Source organism: Zootermopsis nevadensis, unplaced genomic scaffold (genome assembly GCF_977971745.1).
Source record: "Zootermopsis nevadensis isolate Lab colony 2312 unplaced genomic scaffold, Znev_1.0 Znev_ptg000007l, whole genome shotgun sequence".
Lineage (NCBI taxonomy): Eukaryota > Metazoa > Arthropoda > Insecta > Blattodea > Termopsidae > Zootermopsis > Zootermopsis nevadensis.
Window position 1 is genome coordinate 5,203,703 of NW_028259139.1, and position 13,707 is coordinate 5,217,409.

The 13,707-nt window shown below is 41.3% G+C and overlaps 2 protein-coding genes across 6 annotated transcripts in view; one reads left to right on the plus strand and one right to left on the minus strand.

The window, feature by feature from the left end:
* LOC110829506 (uncharacterized) overlaps positions 1–13,707 on the minus strand; it is a 133,530-nt gene that overhangs the window by 56,650 nt on the left and 63,173 nt on the right. The window lies entirely within an intron of this gene.
* Positions 8,992–13,707, plus strand: part of LOC110829262 (pyrokinin-1 receptor-like) — a 66,914-nt gene continuing 62,198 nt past the window's right edge. For all 4 annotated transcript variants that reach the window (XM_087344056.1, XM_087344055.1, XM_087344057.1 and 1 more), the window contains exon 1: positions 8,992–10,198. The gene's annotated coding sequence lies outside the window, so the exon portion shown is untranslated. The remainder of the gene's footprint in view (positions 10,199–13,707) is intronic.

Here is a 13,707-nt window from a genome sequence, read left to right on the forward strand (position 1 = left end):
TAACACAAAACGCAACCTATCCAAATTAACTTATACCAATCAAACTTAAATGAATTCAAAATAGCCGACCCGCATAGCATCAAACCCACCACCGCTTAAGGATTTCCAAATAACTTTCCAGGACTTCTCCAGGATTTCTCCTGGAATTTTCCAGATTTCTCCAGCAATACTCCATGACAAAAATTTCCGAATTACGTCTCCAGGACTTCCCCAACACTATTCTAGGACTTTTCCAGGATTTCTTCAGAAATTTTCCTGGAATTCTCCAGGATTCTCCAGCACTTCTCCAGGACATTCACACGACTACCCGATGAACATGATTCAAATTCTCCAGGACAACACAACACATCGTAAAACAACATTATATAACCTAGCCTTACCTAAACCGAACCTAACCTAACATAACCTAACCTAACCCAACCTAACAGAAAACGCAACCTATCCAAATTAACTCATACCAAACAAACTTAAATGAATTCAAAACAGCCGACCCTCATAGGATCAAACACACCACGGCTTAAGGATTTCCAAATAACTTTCCAGGACTTCTCCAGGATTTCTCCAGCAATACTCCATGACAAAAAATTCCGAATTACGTCTCCAGGACTTCTCCGAAACTACTCTAGGACTTTTCCAGAATTTCTCCAGAAATATTCCTGGAATTATCCAGGATTCTCCAGCACTTCTCCAGGACATTCCCACGACCACCCGATGAACACGATTCAAATTCTCCAGGACAACACAACACATCGTAAAACAACATTATATAACCTAGCCTTAGCTTACCCTTAACTAAACCGAACCTAACTTAACCTAACCCAACCTAACACAAAACGCAACCTATCCAAATTAACTCATACCAAACAAACTTAAATGAATTCAAAACAACCGACCCGCATAGGATCAAACCCACCACCGCTTAAGTAACGGAATTTTAGATGTTTTAAGAGCGACACTGAATATTTAGAACGGAGGATGTTACCCGGATAACGGAGAATACTCCGTCTCGCGCTGTTACGAGGAAAATCATGAAACAGTTATAGCAGAATTTGACGACGCACGATCGCTGCATCTCCTGAATGCAGACTGTGGTATCAACTCTGCTGTTTGCTAGTGATAAAGCGGGCTGGCAAGTCAAGTTCTGCTAGAATTAGGCGTACGAAGTTTGTGAATTCTTCTGTGGCGCGTCAGATAATGACGTTATCGGCCGTGTCCGATGATTGCTGAGTGGCTGAGGAGAAGCAGCTTTTAATGCACCAACAGAGCATGTCGACTCGTTAAACAAACAAACAAACACTCATTCGTAATCCCAAGTAAACGAGGTACTCCTGCTGTAGAGGCATGCGGGCGGCTGGAGTACTTCAGGGTCCTAGAATTATGGGGTCGCTGTCTAACCAAACTGCCAGGCGGACACTCAACATTACACCCCCACTTTCTGTGTTGATGCTACATGTTTTTCTTAACAAGAAACTAGAGATGAATGTGAAAACAATTTACTTTTATCGGTCTCCATTACGTTCTACGTCTTGATGAACGGAATCCAACACGAATGCAATTCGGTGGGGCTGGGCTTGATTAAGAAAGCTCCACATGGAGACCAAAGCTTAGTTACATTGAAGTACTTAAATAACCAAGCATCAGCGCGAGCCTTTACGTCAGTAACTTTGTTTATTTATACGAGACTTAAGCCTATTATGACTAACTGAACCAGCAAGACGTATTATAATGCACTAAATTAGTACTGACAAAATAAAGTGCATACTTTATTTGTGTTCGTCTTTTTCAGGCATAAATATATTTTTGAATGGTTATCACATTAAACCCGTACGCCAACTTTTAATGTCAGCAACCAATACCCAGTTTCATGACCTTCAGCGGAAGAGTTCCAGAGATGAATAGTTCGTACGGACGGACAGACATGGCGTTCACACTGTGCGTTAATTTTATACAAAGAAAGAGCAACTGATTCGTTGATGTTTCATAAACAAAACTTTCATGAGTTGGCTTCACCGCCACATTTTTCGTCAGAACCTCCCGGCAAATGCCAGGAGCGTCCCTCAAATGACGTCATTTCCTCCCAGAATTCCCCACTTCATCTTTGGGTGGGTGTTCTCGACGCTTTGGCGTGAACAAAGGAAGGATTGAGAAGGGACAGCTTTGGGGACTGGGCGTGGGGTCAATAAACCTTCGCTACAAAAAATAGTTTCTTACGAAATGCAGTACAAAGCCTCGAAATTGGTTGGATCTGTTACCAGAATGTGACAGTGGGGACACGCACTGAATTTCATACAAATCTGAGAAGAAAATGAGATCAGTTTGATTAAACGAATGCTTTGTAGTGCTGCATGTTCTCCCAATATCATGTCTAAAAAGCTAAGGATTCAAAACTGAAACTGCGGTTTCACCTGTTGTTATACATGGGTAGAGAACTCTGTCGGTCTGTCTCGGAAACAAGTCTTGTTCCGTGTGTGAGTGGGTTGACGAGGAAGGACGAAGTTTTCCTTGCCTTTTAATAAAACCTCTGCGACTGAGGTTAATTTACTTAAATTGGAGAAAATAAAACAAAGTTCGTAACAAGTTCTGTTTCAGATGCGAAAAGATGTGGAAGACCTCAAAAATACGCGGATGTCAGCACCCGTTTGCAGGAGTCAGTTATCTGGAACGCCCGAAAAAAATTTACAATTTCCACTCGGCCGTCCAGTCGACTCATGCGGTCCTCGTAAATGAGGACGTTGCCATCGAAATTGCATCTGATAGCATCGTAACAGAGAGCTGAAAACAATACACGGACAGACATGTGCGGTCTGCCCTAATTCTTCGCCTCGCGTTAATTTCGATCGTATTTCAATGACAGGCAGTCGACGCGACGTAATAACCACCCTGAACAAACGATCCATTCATGGCATTGCCTCACTGCACGGCAAAAGTCCGCACTAATTCACTGATAACAGAAGCCGTCATGTCAAAAGTGTTGCAACGAAAATCGATGTTCCGTGCAATTCACACACTGCAGGCAGCCATGTAAGATCAATTTTAATATTATACTGCTATCTCTTCGGTATTCTTTTCAGTAATGGTTCTGTGCCAGAATCATGAATGGCTGTCTTGTAACGGAGAGTCGCAGGAAGATGCTTTATGCACTTTGCTTAGTAAATTACACTGTTTTTTTTTTCAATGGCATCAAATAATCCCAGAAGTTGATATAAAGTTAACAATTAATTTGGAATAATCTAGTAAAACCGGGGTAAACGTTGTAACGACCTAGATTCAAACTGGATACGAGTCAGCTGCATTACCTCGGCTAACCCGCCGAAGGCAGCGTGACTTTCTTTTATGCACTTTGCAGCACTGAGGGAACATTCCTGAACACGAATCCTCGCCACGAGTGTTTCATACATTATTCAGAACAAAAGCAGTTCGCCCGAGTTTACACATTCCAAGTCGAAACCTTCAGTACGCATTACGCACGAATATTTCCCACATCAGGTTTACGAGTTGGCAGTAACGAACGAAAATGCTTGTGTTACGATTCGGGGTAACAGAACAGAGAAAAAGCCAAGAAGACGTCTAAGTCCCACTTCGTGGGCACTGCGCCAACTTTAAACATGAAAAGTAGAGGGATAAGCCATTTATCCAGCATTATAAAAATACGTGATACTAAGAGCCGATCCCAACTCGGTACGGACAGTCTGCAAGGGGAGTGGAGGTAATGAGTCGTATTCATAACCTCGGTACTGTGTGGAGAACAGCGATCAGCTTCGGCCATATTAAGCCCGATACCAGTGTAGAGAAGGTTGTTCAGACGCCCCTCCAACGCCCACAACTGGTTGTACAACCAGCAATCTGTCAATTTACAGAATTATTTATCCCATCATACAGCCATGTTTTATAAGCGTCTTGTTACATTACGCGTTTCGACTCATACATTTCGTGTTCCTCGTCTTCTAAATCGCCCTGTTTGCTGCCAAGAGACACAAAACCACACCCACCACTTACGCCTACCGGCTGCAAGTGCACAATTCGCAAGGATTAGGTTATTAGTTCAGATTAGGGCTAACTGCAAGATAAATGCAACGTCTACCAGGCGTCGTCTGTAATGACAGGGACAAGAATTTCTATAACAAATTTTAGTATTTTTTTTTTCGAAAATATGTCGGCTAAACTACACATCAATATTTCGGAGGATGGAGGCGACAGATCCTTCCAACATGCTAGTAATCACCCACAAGAGAATACGGCGTCATAACCACACCACATTTTCAGCGCCGCTAAACCTCAAATTTCACAAAATGTTACATTTCCACCAACGTCCAAATTTCCATTCACGTTCCTGACCAAAATTGTGATGCATTTCTCATACGCAAAATTTCGGTTGGACAAATACTTTTAACAAGGAACGAGTTACATTTACAGTCATTACTTTAATTATACCTGGGTCGACCAGCCTGTGACGTAGCAAGGCCAAAATTAGGCGAAAAACAAAAGTAGCACTGCTGTCCAGCTGTTAATTTAAACTGCAGAATTCCAGGCCCGGAGCGGTCTAGATCTAGAACGTCCGGTCAAGCAATAAGGATTCATCATAATCAGATTCCACTTCTACGCCTTTCGAAATATTTTTAGACAGGAATATCTTCGCACACAAGACGGACCTGGGCAGTCGCCATGGGGATTGTGGTAGTTCATGACGGTATCGAAGTTACCGGATTGTGACAATAGCGAAATCCGTCGACCCACACGTCTGGGGAGTTAAAACCTCGCATGGGGCTAGAAGTCACGTTTCGGGTTAATTGCTTGACTGTGAGGGGCACGGAGCAAAATTCTTGTTTCGAATTGTGAGAGACCAGATAACAGAAGTGGGAGCATATCAGTCCGTCCGCACGATTCATACTTGTTGTATGTTCTGAAAGGATTACTTGTTTATGTGTAAAAAAAAAACTGTAAATGAAACGTTGCTTATAGTCATACGCCATTCCTTCAAAATTTCGAAGGGCGATATTGAATCATCGTGTGTTACAAACGAAAAGTCAGGAAACAACCCGTCTCCTTTCGTGAACTGCTCTGCTGGGTACGTAGGTAATGCATAAAATCTGGTTTCCATATCGAGCAGATAGGCATTTGAGGTTTCCTGCGATGTTATAATTGTTAGATTTGAAATTCTGCAGCAGGAACTGAAAGTTGCATGGCTGGTTGTGCTCATTCTGTGTACGCCCTATAAAAATAGCTTCAAATAAAAGTTATATATCGTGAACATTCTTTTTTGTATGTATTTTTAGACACTAATGTTTCTCTCTGGGAGCCGGGATATTTTGAAAGGTCGATCGCAGTCCGCACAAAGTAGGAGTTGCACTGGACCCATAAAGACCAAAATAAAATAAAATTCTCTCTATAGAAGTCCCATTAAAATGTGACCGAAGTCTATGAAGAGTTTCAGGAAATGAATCAAGTGTAAGAGTTGACGGACAAGCGCGACATCCATATTACGCTTTCACTTTGATCCTCTCGTGAAAAGAGAAATTAAATTGGAAGAGGATTCAGCGCACGCCGCGGCGGAGATTAAAGTCGAAACGTTCGTAATTCAGCTATTCTGCACCACGAAGGGGCAATGATTAAAGTAGTTCCGTTTCCAAGGAGAATTTATCTGAAATAGCTGTCCGAATCGTAAACTCTGTCTTCATTTCGCCGGACTGACCTCGAAATAGCAACGGCACAGTGTTTGTCTTACTAAAGCTTTCTTCTTGCTCTCGAGAGCTTTCTCAGGGCTAGTGACTCTGACGGGGCTTAAAGTTCCCAAATGTCAGGGGTGTCTAACATAACAATGGACAAAAAATCTCGAAAATCTCTTAATGTTGGGCTCCAGTGCAATAGAGTTCTGTCTTCCGAGAGCTAACCTAACGAGCTGGGTGAGTCTGTGTTTTTTCAACTTAATTCCCAATTAATATTTTAACAAGCTACTCGCAGTTTTACCTTCCACGTCCGTATCGGAATCTCTTCAACATCCAAATGCAAATTCTACAAAGACTACAGATTTTATCGGAGGATCCTTACAATGTGGCCACCCATACGAAGCCAAGTCATGGATCTTAACAAAACCAACGATCGAGCACGGATAATCAAGTTCGCAGGTCGTCGTCAAATTGAAAACTGACAGAAAGGCACCGATGTCTAAACTATTATCCACTCCGCAAGAAGGTTATCAATTATCAACATCTGCACCAGTAAATAAAATTAAAGATATTTTTCGTTCATGACGGAACCTTCGTTATCACAAAGCGACTTACAGCCAACCGCACGTGACAGACAGGCTTCTGCTGCTATCTAGCGGCAGAATATGATACTCTTCACGCGCAGCAAAACCCCGAACAAGAGATCGGACATGGCAAAATATTGATCAGCTTCCACGAAGCCACCGAATAACCGTGAATCATACGAGGACCTTCCTGCACTTCTGTTCCATTCGTCATTGTTATTACGACACCGACAGCCGAGTTTGTAAAGCAATTTCGGATGGGATGGAAAATGTTTTCTCTCCCGCCAGACCCGCCCTCTTTTAGTGGAAATGAAACGAGCAGAAGTTTCAAGCTGACATCAAACCTCACGTGACTTCTGCCTGCAGTTATTAAAGTATTTTGTTTCTTTTCCCACATACATATTTATAATCCTCAAAACAAACAAACTTCTTCCAAAACACTTTGTTTCTGTGGACTGTGAACATTTTCCGTCCCTCACTCTGGAAAGTGAGTTTCGCCTTCCTGAACTGAAATTCGCCAAGACCCATTTGGATTCAAGTGGTAACAATGTTTACTAAATAATATAATGCTCAGTAAATCGAAATTTCACCCTCAGAATGTATTCATGGGTTTCATTACGATTCTAGTATAAACAGACTATGTTTCCGTATACATCATTAAGAAACTGTTACAGGTGCTGAATATTACCTCGGAGATGCAAATGAACTTTTGCCCCAATTTCCTTCCTTATGTTATTTGAACATGACATAAAACTTGCTGTCAGCGCGATAGTCATAACAACGAATGACTAGAAAAAAGCATTTGTGAAATTTCGTATGAAGACAGACAAGTCAATACACAAACACGCCTACATATCCTGGTTGAAATATTGTTTCCATGCCAACAGTTACGATGGAGCGATTATTTTGTGGTATATCTGGCTGATACAACGCAGTGCAAATCTGTCTTGTGGAAATTAGACCGGAAACGGAGTGCCGTATCTAACGCACTTTCTCTTCGATTAATATCCGGGCCCACGATGTGAATCTTGCATCTTTGAAAGCAGAAATATACATGAGTGAACAAAGCCAGGTACACGAGCGGATCCGAGAGCCACCGTGTCCTTTTGCATGGGAAAAGGTAAATTACTCGAGAATAAAATCCGCAAGAGAATGGTCGAATAGAAACAGATTCACGCGTCCTTCATGACTCAGACTGACGACCAATTAGAAACAAATTGTTCTACTGGTACCGTTAACAGTGCGCAGACTTCGGGACAGAAGAGACGCCAACTTCTGACCAAAACATCTGAAACAAATTAAGTTACTTTTGGGGATGCAGATTTTACGTAATTCTTAAATGGGACAGTTGAGTGTGTGGGCCTTTGTAGGACTTTAGTTTTTCACGGCAGTTGCTTCCGAAGATCGCCCTGATGATGGAAGTAGCGAGGTCTTCTGAAACATCGGTGAACTTCTACCAAACTACACGGCGCCACAACCAAGAAGACGGCCATCTGCGAAGACCTTTGTTCTGACAAGGCTAAGCCAATACAACATCAAAACTTCGCTTCTTCAGTTCCCGGCCGCCAGCGAAACTGCAACTTTTTTACGGCGAGGAAGAAGCTCTTCTGCTATGCGGGCAGTGTTTCGGAGCTGACTGCTGCCGGGTAATAAACGCCTAACACCCCCCCCCCCCCCAACGTTCGTATTCAAGACGGTCAGCACTAACCAACCCGTAATAATTTTGGCACCGCGACAAAGAAACACGAGTTCCATGTACAGCATTTAAGCTGAGTTCGTTTATTCTAAGCACGAGCGGAACTTCTCTGCTTTCGGGGATGAGACAGAGAACGGAAGGGCACAACGTAGGTCATACCTTCAGGTTCAAGGGCTAATAGAACTGCAAAACTGTAAAAATACAATATATATCTAATCAGCCAACACGCGGGCGTATTTTGGCGTTTCCCAGGCATCTGCCTGAAGTGACTGAGAAGAAAAACGATGAAAAACACCAGTCGCGTCCCCGGGCCAAGATCAGAACGCTGGAACTTTCAATGCTAGTCACTCGGTGGCGCCATTTAAAGGCGAGTTTCAAGAACACTTGCCCCTGAAACGCAACTTTTCGATGTCCTTAAACGTTTATTTCCAAGTTCACTTATTCTTCGCCCCCTCAGTCACTGCAAAGAGACATTAGGCCGAAGTGCGTCAGAGAATGCAACTAAAGCAGAAGGTATGCATGTAAATGCAAGAATTTACATGTTCATTTGCGTTTAGAAGACGTTTCAGAATCGTTTGTTTTGCATTTAACTTGTGTTAAGACGCGGCAATTATAATTCAACGGACTTTTCCCACTAGTTACAGAGACACGCGTTTTGTTTCACGTTTGAGCTACGTTTTTAGAATCTTTTAAATAATATTCGGGCTTCAGTTTGACATGCACAAGTTTAAATCATGACGTCGAAACGTTAAATCCTTCGGCTATGTTACCGCTGACATTTTGCTGAGTACTTAATTTACAGTCAGAGCACAGAATTTTCGGGGCCTCAGCGGGTTGAAGGCGTCGTTTCATCCCCGTCTAATTACAGCGGCCACATGTTCACGTTCTTCTTCAGTCTTAGGCCTTAATGGCAGACAGGCCGTGAATATGGTAGCGCTATAAACATTTGCGTACTTAACAGAGTTGGCACATGCGCCTTACGGGACGCGGTTCAACACGTATCCAGGCGTCTACCGACGCTCTCTGCTACAGTTCGGCGTCGTGACGGCTGCAGATAGGACGAACTTCACGCGTCGATTCTAAGCTACTCAGTCTCGGCTCACGTCCGTTTTAGTTTACGATTTGGTCAATAAACATGTCTGAAACCGTTTACACGACTTGATTTATGCAGTAGTTATAAAAGAGATAATCTGTTTCAAATTCTGTGCTTGTTATTATTTTAAACAATTCAGAACTCTAAGAATCTATCTCATTCTGACTTCACGGAAAAAAGTGTTTATTATTAGTGTCTTTCAGAGATGACAGAAATTATCATAAACTCATCATTGCTAATAACATTTATAATTACTACAAAATTTCAGTTAAAAACTGGGTTAAATCATACCCTGGTCTGTAATCACTCAGGTAGATTGCTATAAATCACTGTAACTACAGAAACTGGGTCACAAATAGCTCCCCAGTGTTAATGCACAGCATTAAAACGTAATTACTTTTCTGGTGATAAATCATCTGTTGATTCTGATGGTATTAAACAGGATACATCTTACGTTCGAATTGTTTTGATAACGTAACGCATTCAAAATTACTTTTACATTCGATTATTAAAATTCTATTGATATTGTAATATGATGTCACAAATTTTTAACTAAACACTGACAATCAAATTGTAAACTAAACTGAAGTTTAGAAAAACAATTTTTAGTAAAAGGAATGAGTCTCAAATAGCAAAATTTTACTAACAATAATCATGTAGTGGTCATCATTTCGTGACTCTGAGGGTACCTATATTTTTGCAGAATATTTTTTTATTTACATTTTAAGGTATGATATTTTTATTGAAATTGTTAAATCTTTCTAAATCCAGATATTAAATATAATGTCGTAAACATTCAACTAATCACCGGAACTTAAATTTCAACACGTGACCTAGGTGCAGTCGGATACTTTTATTCAAAGAATAAACTTTAGCCTTGTTTCTATCCCGAAGTGCAATGTGTAAGGTTAGGTTAGGTTCAGCCGGAAATTATGCGGTGTGACTCAGATGTTTCAAGCTCCGTTGAAAGACGAAACGCTCAATACGTTCCGTTGCTCTACTGTTTAATGAAGAACAGCGAATGTGAAAAAGTATTTGTTGAAAAGTAACGTCGATTCCGAAAATGTATGTTGCTATTACGCGGAATGTCTGCATCTTACCATCCTAAGTCCAGGGCAGGAAGAAGAACATCTGTGGCTGACTGGGTCTGGTGGTGGCTTAGGTGAGTTACGACACGCATTTGGAAATTTTAAATCCATCAAAGGCTTGCAGACAGCATGAGCGTTGTCATCGTAAGACGAAAATAATATGATTTACCTTAGGCCTACATAATAATACGTAAACATTGTGTTATTTTACATGTGCTATTCCACAGTATTAGCCCTGTAATGTATGATCTTGTGCTTAACAATAACTTTGTTATAAAAGTATTAAGTCTTCTTAACCATTCACCAAGCAGAAAGTACGTAATCATTCTACATAAAGATAAACATCCTCACAACGCAATTCACGAACTGCAATACGCATTTCTTGCGACTGAAGTTGACGATCTCAGAATGTAATACGAAGTGCAACGTTAATCATCGTTTGATTTGTATAACACAAACTGCAGAAAGATGGGAGGAGACAGGAACATAGGCTAATTAACGTAAGACACGTGTGTGTCAGATTCGGACAGGAAAGGAGAAATTGCATTATGTAATGTTAGGACAAGTGACGAGCGACGGATTAAGCCCCCCACCCACCCCACCCCGAGTAGCTGAAAGTTTGCTCAACTAGTCACGAATTTTACAACCTTGTAGGATATGAAGATTAATTATCGTCTTGGTAAGAACCCGACACTGCATCCTATCTTTACCCAGAAGAATCCATCTGAAGTCCACAAATCCTATTTATTTTATATTATAGTATTATTATTTTTCAACAAAATCTCGGGCGAGGTGTTTCCCTAGTCGCACCCGAAATTTCCTTTCTCAGATCGAATATAAAATACCTAAAACAATTTGCGAAAACTCTACCAAACGTTTCCTTGTAACACATGGCAACACATTTTTGAATTGCGATTTCGCACTCCGCGTTTCAAAGTCTTCAATCAGGAAAGGGAAGTTTCGGATCTGCGTTCCATCACGTTGGCACGACTTCAGTGGAAATTGTCTCCATGCGCCATTGCATTCCCTGCTGTAATGAAACTGGTATCTGGTGGAAGAAGGAGAAGCGATGATTAAGTAATGGCGGTGAACTAGGTGATCCGTGAAGCCTCTGGGAACTCTTTGCGATCCCAGAGGCTTCACGCTGAGATGTAAATCAGCCACATGTCCACCACAGACCGAAGAAAGATAAAGACAAGATGGCGGGAGAGAGTTTCGACGACGCATTAGTGATCCGAAATTCAGCCATCGTACAAACAGAAAGTAATCCTTGTGGCAGTGTTAGTGGGCTACTCAAGGTTCCGAAACATCGACTGTTAATTCGATATCGCATCAAATTCACACACACATACAAAGATACGAGTCTCAAATAAGAAATTTGTTACTTGTTTCCGTAACACACCCTATCGTCTGAGTCAAATCAGCATTAAACGATACCTTAAATCAAAAACTAAACAGTTTTGAATAAATGTTAACAAAGGAAGTATTAAAATTTAATGATCATTAATCTAACTTCGAGGTCGGGTGATTATCAGCTCTGCTTTGAATTTTTGAGGTACCCGGGTTTAAATATCGTGCCGAAGACAAGTATCCAGACAGAATTCTAATTTTCCTCAGTCTTGCCAGGCAAAGACCGGGACAGTACCTTAAATTAGGCTACTATGACTTTCTTCCGAATCCTTTCCAATTCCCTATTCATTAATCATTCTATAATTTGACGCCATATTTTGAGATAATGAGAGCGTCGTTAAATAAAGTACAAATAATATTTAATTATCTTCATGTGAAATCAAAAGCATCAAAATTCAATTACAAAGCATTAGGCGGAAAGCCAAAACTTGACTCACTAAGAAATGTTACAGTCCAATGGCTGCCTGAATCTTACTTCATTAACGCACTGAATTTTAATTAAAACATCATAAACACAACGAGGCCCACAAATGAGGTATTTAGGCTGTGACGCAGTTCACGGGACGACTGATCTCACGAGGCACAGCAATGAAGGAACAAAGAAAGAGAATTACGAAAGCACTGAACAGGAGGAAACAGACGAAGGATTCAAAATAAAACAGCAGGTACGAAGCTCTGCTGTTCGTTCAACTGCAGAGCGAATGTATTACACGCTCATTTGTGGTTTATTTAACGACGTTCTCAGTGACACAGGCTTATAGCGTGGAATGAGAGGATGATTAACAAAAATTAATTAGAAACGAAGTGGTCGTAGCCTGATTTACGGAATTACCCCAGAATTTGCCTGAAAATCACTAAAATACCTCAGTCGGAATATCAGGTTTCGGGTCCCATATTTCAACCCGAGACCTCTCGAGCACGAAACAGAAACGACGAGCAAATACGATAACTGTCTGACCGAAGCAATTTACTCCGTAATACAGAGTGCTCTTCGAGAAAGCAGGACTCAGGTGGTACAGCTTCAATGGTACCTGAAGGTCCATCACTCTGTCCATAAAGACCAGCAATCAGACACAGTCCACACCTTCAACCCCAGTTCTCTAACATCCATTTTAATATTATCCTCCCATCTAAAATATCTCTCGCAGTGCTCAATTCGCTTCATGATTATTAACCAAAATGTTGTAGGCAATTCTTATCTATTTCATACAGAAAACTTTCCGTTCCCAAAAAATTTATTTGGTTTAATAACCACTGTAATGTTGGGCAGTGTTACCATTTTACCCATTAAGACATTTTAAAAACATTTCATGTTTTTATTTATTATTTCGTAGGAAGGCTGTCAGCGAGCGCCTGATTGTTCGAAAGTTTTGGTATCCATTTTAATGTTTGCGAACAAATTTTCCTAGCATTATGTTGCACGACTCACTTCACTCAACGTCCCAGCAATAGCTAGCTATTTCAGTCCCACGCGTTTCGAAAATGACTGTACAGGGGCGCAAGACCTCAATAAATTATCTTCGCGACATTCAACTGTCTAAGAGCAATAGCTCCTTCGCCGCGGTGATCCGAATGAATGAACAGTACATCAATGTTAGATTAATACGCCGACACACTCGTGGAAGTTGCAGGCGACAGCATTCAAGCTGCCACAGCTGTCCTTTGAACAGTCAAAGGGTCTTACCCCCCCCCCCCTTTCATTACGAGTTCGATCATTTACACCAGATGATCAATAATGGGGTAATATTGGCCGAAACGTCATACACACAAATGTCAAACAGCTGTACTTGCAGAAGATGGCTGTCTTCTGGGCTGTTGCGCCGCGTAGTCTGGCGGAAGTTCACCGACGTTTCAGAGGCCCTTGCTGCCTCCATCGTCTTATCGCCCTGATGTAACTCTGAAGTTATTGATTAACATCATGACCCTGATTAACACAATCTTAACCTTTTTAATTTTAAACACTGACTACCACATACGTTGTGTCTTACTGGCATTCTTAATTCAGTTGATGTACTGCATGTACGTAATATTTAAGTGCTTTTCTCGTGTTACTCTTGGCTCAGCTGCTACTGGAGGATATATACAATGTGTCCCTCGATCAACATTACAAAACTTCACCAGAATGTAATCGACTTTTCTGTTTTATCGATATATTGTTTGTCTCTATAAAGGT